General features: G+C 42.1%; 1 protein-coding gene across 1 annotated transcript in view; it reads left to right on the forward strand.

Annotated features, from left to right (window-relative positions):
- LOC127641353 (aryl hydrocarbon receptor-like) overlaps window positions 1-17,052 on the forward strand; it is a 71,033-nt gene that overhangs the window by 19,445 nt on the left and 34,536 nt on the right. The window lies entirely within an intron of this gene.

Below are 17,052 nucleotides of genomic sequence, written 5' to 3' on the forward strand. Positions count from 1 at the left end.
GTGTGTGTGTGTGGGTGTGAACATTGTCACAGCTATTTCACTTTGGATTTTGTGCATTGTGTAGCATGTCACACTTTTTGTACATTAAAGGACCAATTAGAGTTCATTAAAATCAAGGGGTCAGTCCTCCAATTCCTTTTTACTCTTTTTTTTCTCTCTCTCTCACTGAGGTAAAACTGTTTCATTTCAGATTGATAGTTTCAGTAAGATGTCCTTACAAAGCATTTTCAGTTTTTAACAGAAGAGCCAAACTAATATTTACTTAGACGAAGTAGTAAAAGGTCTTACAGTCTTATTATTTAATCACTTTACCAGCATGTGACTATTTTTTTCTAGTGGTTCTTTTTTATTATTATTTATTGTTATTAAAGCCCAAAAAAAACTTTTTGGGAGAATTTCTAAAATCCATGTTATTAAAATCAAACCTTTCTTTATTAAGAAAATTGCAAAATAGTGCAATTTCTGTCTCTTGAAACTTTTTAATATTGTCTGCTCCCTTGTCCATAAGCTTTCCTAGCTAATCAAATCTGTTCAATATCAAGTCTGCTAGGTCAAATTGTTCCACAGATTTCTTCCACATGTTCATGGCGAGGACATGTAACTGAACCCGGCCAGAACTGTCTTGGCTCATTTGGCTCATTTTATTGGGGTGCTTCAGTGTTACGATCATAATGTGATGTCATGGTCATTTTAGCTGGTTTGGCACAGCGAAAGATTGACTGCTTTGTGCTATCTATCATCAAATCCTAAAATCTGTTTTAGCAATTTCGAAACAGAAATCAATGGATCTGAGTGTGCGTTGTGCCCTTTGACTTAAACCCAACTCTCAGCAACTTTTATTTGTTTTAATGCTGTTCTGTACTGATTTACTCTAGTGATTTGTCACCGTTTGCGGATACCATACAAATTAATGGGGAGAGCCGTAAACTGACACCTACCTGTCGCAGAATTGTCCATGTCTTCTCATATAAAACAGCAATTTTATCGTAGTAAACTCCACACATCTCTTCAAAAGGATTGTTTCTTGTAAAACATGTTGAAGATTAGTGGACAGGCGGTCAGTTTATGAAATGATGAGCTGTTTCCTCACAAAAGCAGTTTATTCAGCGTAATGAAGCATCTCCTCCATAGACATGTGTTTTAAAAAACATCCGGCCTCTTGTATCCTCGCCAGTGTATCACATATAGAGTTTCTATGGGACCACTGTATTATGCTATTTTAGGCTAAGCTTGTAGGCTCCCTATGTAGATATTTTAACATGCAGCCTTTTAAGGTTTAGTAATTGTGAATGGCCATATTGCGATTTCAATCTTAATTCAACCAATCATGCAGCATCAATGGTGTCGGCTGGTTTCAACAGGGACTGATTACTGACCGGGCCAATGCGGCCAGTGCCTAGGGGCCCTTGACTATCAGGGGGCACTTGACTGCCCGGGGGTGCCCTGTGCTTTAAGGCGGCATGATTTAGTTTGGTGATTTTTAATCTGGACAATAATTGGCTGATAAATATTGGCAGTCGATACATCAGTGCACCCTGGATTCAACCAGACATTGTTTGCAATGTTGGACTAAAGTACCATTTTTTACAGAATTACGTGTTATGCTAATGCTAAGCTTCATGCTAAATTTGACAGTTGGGGGGAATTTGGAGTGCAGTAGTTAGAGTGTTTGAGATGTCCTTGTAAATCCTCATACTAACTAGGCGTGACGCTCAAGTTTCGAACATCATATAGTAATACAGAGCCATGTGGCCATATTATACCCAAAATTAAGATGTCGTGTATGGGACACCTATAGTCAGTTTTTCTTAGTCACTTTGGTACATTTCTCAGATCACAATTAAAATTCTCAAAACTACTTGTTCAACCTCCACGTCATCTTGTCACTTGTGCATAAAAGCAATTTCTCATTCGTTTGAACAAATTGCCAATGCTTTGGTACATTCATGCAATTATACACTTGTCAGCTGTTTCCTACATTATCAATTGCTTATGTCATGTTGATCAAAATATATTATACTGGTTCTCTGTTGAATACTCTTACCCCCCAAAACATCTAGGTATTTGTTCATTGCATAAGTTGTTAAATGCAAAATGGTTGAACCAGTTGTCATAATCTGTCAAGGCATTTCTATTAGACTTTTTTATTTAATGTGTCCTGAATTGATGAATTGCTCTCATGTGAATCTTGACTTTCACTAATGAAGGGGAATGTGTAAGGCGTTAGATAAACCAATGATCAGCCAGTTTTCTAAAATAGCTCAGAGGAGCATCTCATGAATGCATCGCATTTTTCTTTTCTGTATCGCCATGACATTGTACTGTAATTTGTTGACAGACCAACAGTAAAATCGTAAATGTGAATCCCGTCCAATCTCTTGCAATCAATATCAATATGTTTAACTTTATACGGTCGAAATCGATATATTCCATATAGAAAAGTGCAGACTTTTCATCAAAACCGTGGCCATATTTTACATCAGGAAATATTGACAGAGTACACTGTTATATTGACAACATGGCTAAGCATTCTGACAATGTTGTTTGTGAATAATGACACAATGATTTGTCATTCCGATGGCACTGATATGTTCATTGACATAAATATTTACCTTTGAGAGATGAACCAAGGATTTTGAGCAAGTTACAGGCTTTTGCAGTAAACCATTGTTTGGTGCTGTTTGTATGAATTGTTTCGAGAAATGCACTTACTGGTTTGCAAATGTTAAGAATGATTCGAGAAATGTACCAAAGCGACTGTAAGCAGGAAAACATCCCATTGAACGGTGAAACGTCCCATATTGTAGCGCTCAAAATGCTCTAGTTTCCCATGTTCACATTGTGAAAAGTTGCCAATCCTAGGAACTTTGGACCAATGAGATGTCATTGTTGGCGGGGCTACCCAGTACAACGCATCATAAATATTAACCAAGACACCCTGTCTACACGGTCGTGTCCGCTGACATGATGCGATGCAATGGCTTGAGGTTGTCTACATTGAACACATTGACAAAAACATTCAAAACTTTCTGAACTGGAAACCCGTTTACTGTCAGTGTGACGGATACGCTGCAACGGACACTCCTAGTGTAGACAGCATCATTGATTATAATGGGTTTCTATTGTTTTGATGCGACGCGCCGTTTACATCCACTGTAGACAGGGTGAGCATCTTACGAAATATCTTGACGCTATTGACTGACTCGGGTTAGGGCAAAAACTCAAAATCACACAGAAGAGACTAAATTTGTTGCTTGCCGCTTTAGAGTATTTCACAATAAAGTAAGGACACAGTGTAAAGGCAACTTTGGTTCTGATTTAATGCCTCAGAAATTCAAAGATTGTTGTCAGATTTGTGTTCTTTTGTATGTTTATCTGCTTTTCCAGGAATGTGTGAGCAATGATGCAATCAAATTCACTGGATTGAATTCCGTAAATTGCCACATAACCCTTCTGGATCCGAGTCACATATGCACTTAATTTTCCTTTCTTTCTGATCGACAGGCTAAGACGTTACTTTATGAAGTGGTTTCAACTTTGATCTGTTTATTGATATGATACCATGGTAATGTCAACAAATAAAAATTTGCATTCCCAGTACATTGAATGAATGGAATGAGAAACTTTTGCTAAATCATTAGATCGATTTTTGCGCCTTGTTATTGAAGTGAACATCTGTGATATATCAAAGTAATCACTTTACTCCTAAAACCAAGGATTCACATGTTTACAGCCAGTTTCAAACTGTGAATCGATAACTTTGGACATATTTTATTCCTTGTCTCTGCCAAACTATTTCATGACTACGAAAGCGGCACCAGTTGGCCACGTTAATCTTCACAGCAGGTGTTCTGAGCAAACACCATAATAACTCGTAATAACTGGTATGAGATGGCGAAACTGTAAGATAACGTACGCCTTGGCTCTTATAAAAAGGTATGGCTTCTATTCCCATAGAGACCAACCAATCAACAAACAATTTAATTAACATTTTTGTACTATTATTACGACTTTTCATGAGAATGGGTTGTCTGAGCAGTACAATTCAATCCTCTGGTTTAAGTTTCAAATATTTTCACTTATTTGACTACATTTGTATTCAACAGTTGTTGAATGGTATTCCATGTTGAGTCTAGTAAGCTCTTCCTTTGCCTATAAACTGTTCTATTTGAATAAGCAGTGTTACTGTTTTTTAGGATAATTACAGCAATAACAGTGCAGCACAGAGAGCGAAAAAATCCATAACCGGCCCCAGATCGGTGCCTCCCTGCCTCTGTTAGACACGTTTCCGTTCTCTGATGCCCCGCTGTTACAGTACAATAGAGAGGAATGTGGTCGAGATTTCTGCTCGTAGAAGACACACAGATACTGTAAACGTGCACACACTCAAAAATAGGAGCACATCCAATGGATGGACACACGCTGTGTATATGCACACATACATACACACTATATTACTATAATAACTGTAGTTGTGTTTGTGGCTACAGCTGGTTTTGCAGTGTTATTATGCAGGAGACAGATGTTGTTCACTTGTGTCCAGTGTGTACTGCAGCTGTCAGATATAAACATGCTCAATAATGATTCTGCTCTAAATATTGTGAGACATCAGCATACTCAGTCTATTTAGGGGATGTTTGGTTTATGAATCTTTCCTGCAGATTAATTTGTTTTAATTAGGGATGTGCTGAAACCGATATTTTGCCTCTTACCTTCTTTTATCATCAAATCACTGTTTTACTTAGGAAATACTGCATGCTTAAAAAACTGTACAAAGCTTTTTTACTGTTCTAACTATATATAATTTCCATAGAACATGGGTTGGATCTACTGAACACATCCCAAAATTTTAAATAGAGCCACAAAAAAAGATAAATAGAGGATAACAAATTCAAAAAATAACAAAACATGATACAGGAAACCGATGGAGTGCGTATTCCGGGTATGGAAGGAGGTATTGCCCCAAGTGAAGGAGTTTAAGTACCTCGGGTCTTGTTCACGAGTGAGGGGACAATAGAGCGGGAGGTTGGCCGGAGGATCGGGGCAGCAGGGGCAGTATTGCACTCGCTCTATTGCACCGTTGTCACGAAAAGAGAGCTGAGCCGAAGGCAAAGCTCTCAATCTACCGGTCAATTTGGTTCCTACCCTCACTTATGGTCATGAAGGTTGGGTCATGACTGAAAGAACTAGGTCACGAGTACAAGCGGCCGAAATGGGTTTCCTCAGAAGGGTGTCGGGCTTCTCCCTTAGAGATAGGGTGAGGAGCTCAGTCATCCGTGAGGAGCTCGGAGTAGAGCCGCTGCTCCTTTGCGTCGAAAGGAGCCAGTTGAGGTGGTTTGGGCATCTGGTAAGGATGCCCCCTGGCCGCCTCCCTAGGGAGGTGTTTCAGGCACATCCAGCTGGGAGCAGGGCTCGAAGAAGACCCAGGAGTAGGTGGAGAATTACATCTCCACACTGGCCTGGGAATGCCTCGGCGTACCCAAGTCAGAGCTGGTTATTGTGGCTCAGGATAGGGAAGTTTGGGGGCCCCCTGCTGGAGCTGCTGCCCCACGATCTGACTTTGGATTAGCGGTTGAAGATGGATTGATGGGTGGGTGGATAGATGGATGGATGGATACAATTATGATTGATTTTTACGTATAAAATATTTGTGCGCTTCTGTTTTTGAAGTTCAAAACAACAGAAATAAGAACTGTATATGATAGAACATTACAACTTCATACTGTGCATATAATCCACAGAAATGTTAACTACATCATGGAAAAATAAAACGCTTTAACCAAAGGAACAAAACCCCCTTTTAAATTCGGTATTATAGTGGTAAATTGGATAATAGATAATGCCATTCAGACCGCTAGAGGGCGCCGCTTGCTCACACAGTGCTGACAGAAGAGCTGAATGCAGACTATCGCTGCGTCCAAATATAGTATGCCAAAAACAGTATGCCAATGGAGTAGTGTGTCCTAATCCACAGTATTTATGAATAAGTACGCGAGAAATACACAGATGACCACTATTTCCAGCAAGATTTTTAAGTGCGGATCAACTAGACACTAATGGGATGGCTACGTTTCCAGTTGATCTGCACTTCAAATTTGTTGGCATACTATATAGTAGAGAAGTATGGATATTCGGATGCATAGTCTGCATTCAGCTCTTCTGTCTGCACTGTGTGAGCAAGCGGTGCCCTCTAGCGGTCTGAATGGCATTATCAATTATCCAATTTACCACTATAATACCACATTTAAAAGGGGGGTTTGTTCCTTTGGTTAGAGCGTTTTATTTTTCCATGATGTTTTTTTGTTTTGTTTTAGTTTTTACAAAGTGTGTTACTTATTAATAATAAATAACAGTTTTATCATATCTGTGTTTTCAAGCTTATAACCGATATGCCGCTGGTTTTAATTTTTGCCAATAATTAACCGATAAATATTTGGCACAATACATCGAGGCATCCCTTGTTTTCAGTTGTTAATTTCTTTTTCATAATAAAAAAACCATGCAATATACTGTGTGTGTGTATATATATATAGATAGATACCTGGTGTCCTGGTGTCGATCGGGATTAAATTTAGGGGGGCTTTATAGGGTCTAGCAACGACTATGGTTCATTTGTTTTTTGTTTCAAAATTAATTGAAAAGATCTGACTTAAAAGAACAATTAGTTCTGAAATCGGACATTGCTGTGGTGTGTGAGCATGTTTTACTCTACACAAGATTACATATTTTAAAGAAAGAGCTTATCTAGAAAAATGTGTATTCACTTTAGAAATTTCACTGACTTTAAGGTTTCATTAATTTTCATGACCATTGTTTAGCCCTAGGTATATGTGTTTTATTGTCTGAGATTAAATCTAATGAAGGATAAACTTTCTCTATCATGCATTGTGTGTGTGAGAGAGAGATTGACTATCAAAAGAGGGGAGATTGTGATCTAAATTGGGAGTTTCTTGCATACACAAAACAACTAATACACATTTACAAACACAGTGCTAATAGTCTTTTCATATCTGCTCTAAATTTATTAGTACCTCCCATAAAATGCATTTTTCCACTTTGTCATGAGCAGAGATTTGTGGATAGCAGCTTTGAAGGTAATGTTACTCCTGAACAGATTACATTAAAAGTCCATCTTAAATGATTTAGTAGCCATCAAGTTGTGTTCTTGCAAAAGCTACCTGTCATTGAACACATTTGCTCCACCCCACTTGCAAAATCCCACCCCCTCATTAATAACTAATAAATCACACAAGGTTAACCAATCACAATTAATGGTTCAGCATCTAATTCTGTGTCTTAAGGCAGCAACTACAACTAGCATGCTAGTTGTGTTGGGAAACCTTGACGAAAACCTTTAGTATACTGATCCTAAACCTGTTAGCAACTGTTTGCTAATGTTAGCTATGTGAGTAAATGCAAGATTTTTTTTTCTTGTTTGATCTCTTTTAGTGTTTCATATTGTGTTGACAAAAACAAACCAGAGTCTTCTCACACGTTAGCATTTAACAAGCCTCTTTATGCCTGCGCTAAGTGCTTAACAAACGTTTACACCATCCATGAGTGAAATGTTGCCAAAGAAAGTGTGATATAAGGCGGGAGTGGTGGCTTGCGATGAGTCATTTTGCGCACTGAGATGTGGCTGTTGTGATGTTTTTATCATTTGTTGGCTGTCGCTTTCATTACTTACCACGCTAGCAGATGAGCAGTCACTGTCCAGATGTGTTCAGCTGGGCCTAACAAAACCTTCCCTGATCTCCCCACCACCTCATGCCACTCGCAGACGCCCACATATTCTCCTGTGCCGCGTAGAGGCCCATGTGTTAATATTTGATAGCCAACATGCTCTCTTGCTCTTTATATGCCTTTTTCATTCTCTCTCACAAAATAATCACACAGAACTTCTTTCCCCTTACAGTCTTCCACAATGACATGCATACAAGAGCATTATTAAAGCTAAGTTTTATAGAAATTTGGTAAAATATACAACAGATTTACAGTGTCATGCAGACATCACTTCCCTTACAAAAATCTAAACTAGCTGCAAACTTGACACAAATTTGCATCTAATTATTTACACGTGCAAATGAGCTTTTGATTCATTGCAGATGTTTCCCAGAGGTTTGCAGCTCTTGTGGCAAACCTTTGGCAACAATGGGCAATATGCCGCAAGTTTTACCTCTACCGGCGAAGGGCTGCAAACTTCTGGCAAACATTTGTGGTGGATCAAAATCTAATTTGCATGTGAAAATAAAGAGCGGCAAATTTGCGGCTAGTTCAGATTTTTTGTAAGGGGGGGTGCTCTGGGTTGTTGCTAAGGTCTTGCTGTGCTGTTGCTATGGTATTTTGGGTGAATTTAGCATATTGCTATGGAATTGTTAATTCTGGGTGGTTTTGGCATACAGTTGTTTTTAGAATATTGCAGTGCTATGCAGTTGCTAAGGTGTTCTGAGTAGTGTTTAGCATATGCATTTGTTTTAGCATATTGCTATGCAGTTGCTAAGGTGTTCTGAGTAGTGTTTAGCATATGCATTTGTTTTAGCGTATTGCTATGCAGTTGCTAAGGTGTTCGGAGTAGTGTTTAGCGTATGCATTTGTTTTAGCATATTGCTATGGTGTTGCTAAGGTGTTCTGAGTAGTGTTTAGCATATGCATTTGTTTTAGCATATTGCTATGCAGTTGCTAAGGTGTTCGGAGTAGTGTTTAGCATATGCATTTGTTTTAGCATATTGCTATGGAGTTGCTAAGTTGTTCTGAGTAGTGTTTAGCATATGCATTTGTTTTAGCATATTGCTATGCAGTTGCTAAGGTGTTCGGAGTAGTGTTTAGCATTTGCATTTGTTTTAGCATATTGCTATACAATTGCTTAGATATTCTGGATGGTTAGTAGATAGTTTATAACTGATCCAAGTTAAAAGGGACCACCATAAAGTCTCTGTGGTATTCTAGTCCCTAGATATGGCTCAGGTCCCTTTAATTCTATGGGATTTTTTCCTGCCCTATCATCTCCATCCATCCATCTTCAACCGCTTATCCGAAGTCGGGTCGCAGGGGCAGCTGCTCCAGCAGGGGGCCCCAAACTTCCCTATCCCGATCCACATTAACCAACTCTGACTGGGGGACCCTGAGGCGTTCCCAGGCCAGTGTGGAGATGTAATCTCTCCACCTAGTCCTGGGTCTTCCCCGAGGCCTCCTCCCAGCTGGACATGCCTGAAACACCTCCCTAGGGAGGTGGCCAGGGGGCATCCTTACCAGATGCCCAAACCACCTCAACTGACTCCTTTCAACGCAAAGGAGCAGCAGCTCTACTCCGAGCTCCTCACGGATGACTGAGCTCCTCACCCTATCTCTAAGGGAGAAGCCCGCCACCCTTCTGAGGAAACCCATTTCGACGCTTGTACTCGCGACCTAGTTTTTTTGGTCATGACCCAACCTTCATGACCATAAGTGAGGGTAGGAACAAAAATTGACCGGTAGATCGAGAGCTTTGCCTTTCGGATCAGCTCTCTTTTTGTGACAACGGTGCGATAGAGCGAGTGCAATACCGCCCCCGCTGCCCCGATTCTCCGGCCAACCTCCCGCTCCATTGTCCCTCACTCGTGAACAAGACCCCAAGGTACTTGAACTCCTTCACTTGGGGCAAAACCTCATTCTCTACCTGGAGTACGCACTCCATCGGTTTCCTGCTGAGAACCATGGCCTCAGATTTAGAGGTGCTAATCCTCAACCCAGCTGCTTCACACTCGACTGCCAAGCTGATCCAGTGAGAGCTGAAGGTCACGGACCGATGATGACATGAAGACAACATCATCTGCAAAAAGCAGCGATGAGATCCCCAGCCCACCGAACCGCACACCTTCCCCACCCCGACTACGCCTCGATATCCTGTCCATGAATATCACAAACAGGATTGGTGACAAAGCGCAGCCTTGGCGGAGACCAACCCCCACATGGAATGAACTCGACTTCGTGCCGAGGACCCGGACACAGCTCTCGCTTTGGACGTACAGGGATTGGATCGCCCTAAGAAGGGACCCCCCACCCCGTACTCCTGCAGCACCTCCCACAGTCTCTCCCGGGGGACCCGGTCATACGCCTTCTCCAGATCCACAAAACACATGTAGACCGGATGGGCATTCTCCCAGGCCCCCTCCAGGATCCTTGCGAGAGTAAAGATCTGGTGCGTAGTTCCACGGCCAGGACGAAAACCGCATTGTTCCTCTTCAATCCGAGGTTCGACAATCGGCCGAACCCTCCTCTCCAGCACCTTGGAGTAAACTTTACCAGGGAGGCTGAGACGTGTGATACCCCTGTAGTTGGCACACACTCTCTGATCCCCCTTTTTGAAGAGGGGAACCACCACCCCGTTCTGCCACTCCTTAGGCACTGTCCCAGATTTCCACGCAATGTTGAAGAGGCGTGTCATCCATGACACCCCTCCACATCCAAAGCTTTCAGCATTTCTGGTCGGATCTCATCAATCCCGGGGCTTTGCCACTGTGGAGTTGTTTGACTACCTCAGTGACCTCCCCAGGGAAATAGAATCTGATCCCCCATCATCCTCCGGCTCTGCCTCTACCATAGAGGGCGTGTTGGGATTTAGAAGTTCTTCAAAGTGTTCCTTCCACCGCCCAATAACCTCCTCGGTTGAGGTCAACAGCGTCCTATCTTTGCTGTATACAGCTTGGCTTTGCTGTATACCCCTCCTAAGGTGGCGGACGGTTTTCCAGAAGCACTTTGGTGCAGACCGAAAGTCCTTCTCCATGGCTTCTCCGAACTTTTCCCACACCCACTGCATTGCCTCCCTCACGGCCGAGGCCGCAGCCCTTCGGGCCTGTCGGTACCATGCAACTGCCTCCGGAGACCTCCGGGACAACAAATCCCGGAAGGCCTCTTTCTTCAGTCGGATGGCTTCCCTGACCACCAGTGTCCACCACGGTGTTCGAGGGTTACCACCCCTTGCGGCACCTAAAACCTTGAGGCCGCAGCTCTCCACCGCGGCTTCAGCAATGGAAGCTTTGAACATTGCCCACTCCGGTTCAGTGTCCCCAACCTCCGCAGGGATGCCTGAAAAGCTCCGCCGGAGGTGTGAGTTGAAGATCTCGCGGACAGGGACCTCCTCTAAACGTTCCCAGTTCACCCGCACTACTCGCTTGGGCTTCCAAGGTCTGTCCAGAGTCTTTCCCCACCCCCTGACACAACTCACCACCAGATGGTGATCGGTTGACAGCTCTGCCCCTCTCTTTACCCGAGTGTCCAAAACATATGGCCTCAGATCTGACGACACGATTACAAAATCGATCATCGACCTTCGGCCTAGGGTGCTCTGGTACCACGTACACTTATGAGCATCCATATGTTCGAACATGGTGTTTGTTATAGATAATCCATGACTAGCACAGAAGTCTAATAACAAACATCCACTTGAGTTCAGATCAGGGAGGCCGTTCCTCCCAATTACGCCTTTCCAGGTGTCCCTGTCATTTCCCACGTGTGCATTGAAGTCACCCAGCATCACTATGGAGTCCTCTACTGGGGCCCTATTCAGGACTCCATTCAGGGTCTCCAAGAAGGCCGAATACTCTGAACTGCTGTTCGGTGCATATGCACAGACAACAGTCAGAGTTTCCCCCCCACAACCCGTAGGCGTAGGGAGGCGACCCTCTTGTCCACCAGGGTAAACTCCAACGTAGTGGCGCTCAGCCGGGGACTCATGAGTATCCCCACACCCGCCCGTCGCCTCACACCCTGGGAAACTCCAGAGAAGAATAGAGTCCATCCCCTATCCAGGAGTACGGATCCAGAGCCAAAACTGTGCGTCGATGTAAGCCCCACCAGATCCAACTGGTAACGCTCCACCTCCCTCGCTAGTTCCGGCTCCTTCCCCCCCAGTGAGGTGACATTCCACGTCCCCAGAGCAAGCCTTTGCTGCCCGGGTCTGGTCCGTCGAGGCCCACGGCCTTCACTGCCGCCCATATGGCAGCGCACCCGACTCCTGCGGTTCCACCAATGGGCCCAAGGGATATAGAGGGGGGTTCCACGTCGCTTCTTCGGGCTGTGCCCGGCCGGGCTCTGTGACAAGCCTGGCCACCAGGCGCTCGCCGACGAGCCCTCCATCTGGGCCTGGCTCCAGACGGGGGCCCCGGGCTTCCTCCGGGCAGGGTAACTCCTCCTTTTGCCGTTTTATCCATGAGTCATTGTGAACCATTCTTAGTCTGGCCCCTCACCTGAGACCACTTTGCCTTGGGAGACCCTACCAGGAGCACATGGCTCCAGACAACACAACCCTCAGGATCATAAGGGCACACAAACCTCTCCACCACGATAAGGTGCTGGTTCCCGGAGAGGCCCTATCATCTGCCAGCTAAAAATTATCTAAGAGCAGTAATAGCATACCATTCCTCAACAATTTGAATTTGAAGTCCTTTATGTCTGTAGAGAATTTTTGACTTGAGTCAGATCAAGTCAAGTAATATAGTTAATTAGTCTAATTGTAACATATTAACACATAAGTATATCTCATGTAACTGTAGCAAAAAATGAAACTGATGTGCGATCACAGGTGTGCATTTATCTGTGATTTTAAAGCTTTCAACAAAGCTTATCAAATCACATTTTAGAGTCAGAACATTTTATAATTTTAATCCTCTAATTTTTCAATAGTGACAAATATAATGCTGACATTTGAACTAGTTAAATAAAATTTTGCCTCATCTGTTTTGGCCCCCTCTCAAATACCACCAATAATCAAGCCAAAACATTTAGCGCAGCTTTTTGCGAGCCTCTATCCCCAGATATTCCCTATGCTGGGGGCCCAATGTGCAGTGACCTATAATGAGATCGCTACATAAACGGAGTGAAACCCCCATTACGCGCATGCGAACGAGCCCAGTAACACTTCAACTCATCTGTCAACTAATGTATAGCGACACTTGTTAGCTATGTTAATTCCAAGTGCTTATGGCTATTTGAATGTACAGAAAGCTTGGGAGGAAGATTGTTTGAGTTCTTGTTTCTATTTTAGATAGAGAGAGGGCTGAATGGAGAAAGAGAGAAAGAAAGAGAGAGTTGTTGTTACTGTTAGCATGTTTAGCAGAGGTATGTTTATTAGCATAGCACAGATTGTTTTGCAGGTGGTTGTATTCCTGGTGGTTGTATTCACTCATATTATCTCATTTTCAAATGATAGTCATTCAAATAATCTCATATTATCAAATGATAATCATTCATATTTTAAGACAAAACAATCATTGTTTTGGTTTGCTGAACTGCTAGCATTTTTTCCCCCAGTTTTCAGAGTCAATTTTTTCTGGGTCATTTTTTTTTTTTTTTACCACAACAAGAAAGAGATAGTTATATTTTGCTTTAAGAAAATGAAGACTATTTGTAGGAATATTAAGATTATTATGCATTGTGTATTGTTTAGATATAGGAAAATCATCGCCCCCAACTCAGACATCCAGACAATTAATTGTAATGAAAAAGTCGTATATGGGCCTAAATTAAACCAATAACAATTTTGACTTTTCACTTGCCGAGTTTTTGCTCAAAATGAATTCTCCTTGTTTTTCATGTAGTTGATTGTTGATGTTCCACTAATAGCACAAATACACAGTTTAAATTTAATGTGGTTTGAATTACCCTCTGTTCCTCCGTAATTTGCTGGTCATTAGCTTGCGTAAATGAGTGTATACATACATACTTGCATGTGTGCTTGCATGCAAAGTTGTGCCTGTGCTCGGCTGTGGCCCTTCACCTTTTGTCTCAACACTATGAGACAGCAGCTAAAGATCATGGGAACAGGGCTTTAAACATCCCATTGGTCTTTGAAGCACATAAGAAGGATTGTCAGGGGCACGGAAACTTCTTAAAGCCCCATATTTTCAGCACAGTTGCTAAATTCGGCGATCCATCTGCTTGTCGCTGTCATAACTGTCTAAACTTTCCTTTAAAGTTAAAGTGACGTAATTGTTTGGAACTTTATATTAGCGATCGAAATGAGAACATGCTATAGACTTCGGTTGCATATAAAGCTAATTATAATGTCTATAGACAACTATGTGGATACAGTTTACTTTTTGCTATAGTTTAGGGACAAAATTGTCCAATTAGAAAATCAATACTTTTTTAAAATATATATATAAAAAAAATGCATTTCCCTTTAGGGGTAGCTTTGGGTTAAGATTAAAATAATAATATATATATTTTTTTTATAATATAGTAATTATAATTAGCTTCTTATAAAGGGAATAGTGGTTCACATTTTAGTGCACATGTATAGTTTTCATTTCGTTTTCATTCTTTTGCAAAGCTGTTTAATTTAGTTAATGGAAATATCTTATTACTGCCAATTTTTGTCCTTGTAATAGTTTTCTTTAACGTTAATTACCTTGATTCAAGCACATGATGCATTGTTTACCGTTATTGTGATTTTGTGTAAATGCATTTTGTGGCGTGATAAAAAAAGATGTAAACACATTGTCACTTTTTATGTTAGGGGCCGTTCAGACAACATGCGTTCTTGTTCATCGCCACCAATATAACAGAATGAATGTGTCTCGAAATGGCCTTTTAAAAATTTTGAAGTTCTTTTTGACTTTGCATGGCATCAAAAAAAACGTGGCGCTCCTTTGTGAAAAAGATGCCCATCTAGTGCATGTATACATTGGAAACAATTGAATAACAGCACGGATGGATGCAAAAAAATAAAATAAAATACAATTTGAACGACCCATTCTTTACTTTTCCATTACAAGAGCTTTTTTTTCCAATGTCGCGATTAGGTGAGTTTACATGCGTTTCATTGCACAACAATGTGCATTTACAGAAATAGCGAGAATTTTAAACCACAAAAAACCTTAACTCAAATGTTACATTGTGAAATAAATGACATCTCCTGCGTTGATTCTCATGCACAGACGAAAGAAAAAGATCGACACTGATTGTAATGGCAATGACAAAGTTTACACGGGATTTAGTTTACACATAGTTTGACATATGGGACAAAAGATTAGGTACAACCGAACTGTGAGCAAGGCTGGACTGGTAATCTGGTATATTGGGTAGTTTCCCAGTGGGGCGATGCACTTTGGGGCCGATCAGGGAAGGACTGGCCATCGGGAGAACCAAGGATTCCAGTGGGTCGGCCGCAAAAAGCTAAAATGAGCTGCCACATTATGCAGAATGGACCACAAAACGGTGCCACGATATGCAGAAAATGACAGTGAACACCCCCACCCCCTACCCCCAACAACATTGGGCCAGTTGCTTTGTAAAATCCCAGGCCGATTTCTCTTCTCAGTCCAGCCCTGACTGTGAGGCTCTTTAAAAGAACAAAAGGAAAACAGACTATAACAGTGGTGGACAAATTACTTTATTATGAATTGTGTCCAACAAGTGAAGTTTTGTAAAAAGTGATTGAACAGACACTTGTTTGCACACAACACATTCAAACATACGGACAATTCAGGAAGAGTACGTGCAATAAGGGAACAACATCAAACTCATTAGCACACAGTGCATCATGGCACGATAGAAGCTAAGGATCAGGGGTCACAATGGGTTGTGTCCCGGGACTGTTATAAAGGTCAGAGTTTGTGAAGAAGATCTCACACCAGCGTTCAGTTTGCATGACATCTAGACGTATTTTGAGTGGTTTTTTTTTTAATTGTGGCCTAGGGGTGCACAACAGCAAAGCAATTAAAAGCTGAAAACACAACAGTAATAAAACACAACACAACACAATACCTGTCACAGTATGTACTGTATTTGATGAGAAAGGCTCATCTCAGGTAGTGAAACAGTACGCTCTTTAGGTATGCACGAGGCAGTATGAATAGAATTCTGACATACTAACATCCGGGAACGTACACATGGTCCCGTGACCAGAATATATGACGTGATAACAACAACTATGAAAATAATCCACTCAAGTTTGGTTAAACAAGCACCATTGACATAATGAGCGAAGTTCTTTGTGTATACAGCTCTTACTGTTGAAAACATCCTTCCACCCCACGGTTCTCCGCCATTTGTTTTAAATCCAGCGTTTAAAGTGACATCTCCTCAGCTCCTGATGCATTGTGGGATAGGAAAGTGTTCAACCGATCCACACTTCGCATTCCCGCAGAAGTAATAGGTCATCCAGGCATTTCTCGCTTACTGTCTTATGAAAACTATGGATTTGGACATACTACTCCACTGGCATACTGTTTTTGGCATACTATATATTCAGGAAGTATGGATATTTGGATGCAGGGAATGAAATTAAGACACAACAAAATTAAGCTACAACACAATGAAATTAATCCACAACACAATGGAAATACGTGTGACGCTCCTGTTTTACCCGCTCCATACGGGACTCGAACCGGCGTCTCCGGCATGGGAGGCGGGTACGCTAACAAGGAGGTCAAAGGCTACAGCCTCTAGCATCTGTCGCTAGTGCACCTCTTGAGGTCAGGAGAGTGAGGTTTATACAATCTGCACAGCTATCTATCAGCTAGCCACTGTTACACTAACCCCCCCTAAACCTCACTCCCATCCGGGTCACGGCACCATTGTGATCCTCCTGTTCTACCCCCTCCGTACGGGACTCGAACCGGTATCTCCGGCATGGGAAGCGGGTGCGCTAACAAGGAGGTTAAAGGCTAAAGCCTCTAGCGTCTGTCGCTAGTGCACCTCTTGAGGTCAAGAGAGTGAAGGTTATACAATTTGCATGGCTATCTACCAGCTAGCCACTGTTACACTCACCCCCCTGAGCCTCACTCCCAACCGGGACACGGCACCATTGTGATCCTCCTGTCCATGTTTGTTGTCCATTATTTCTGGACAAAAACAATGAACAAATAGTTTTAAATGGTGCTGAGCGCTTTACAGATTTATATAAGCTGTGTGATGGTAATAGAATATGACATTTGCTTGTATCGTAAGGGCCAGATATATATATATCTGGCCCTTATCAGAGATATGCCTTACTGACCTTTTGCTCACCGTGCCCAAATGCGTTTTTCATGCATGTTCTCACAAGTGAAAAGTGCTTCCTCTCTCCTTTCC

This window comes from Xyrauchen texanus, chromosome 50, assembly GCF_025860055.1.
Source record: "Xyrauchen texanus isolate HMW12.3.18 chromosome 50, RBS_HiC_50CHRs, whole genome shotgun sequence".
Taxonomy (NCBI): Eukaryota; Metazoa; Chordata; class Actinopteri; order Cypriniformes; family Catostomidae; genus Xyrauchen; species Xyrauchen texanus.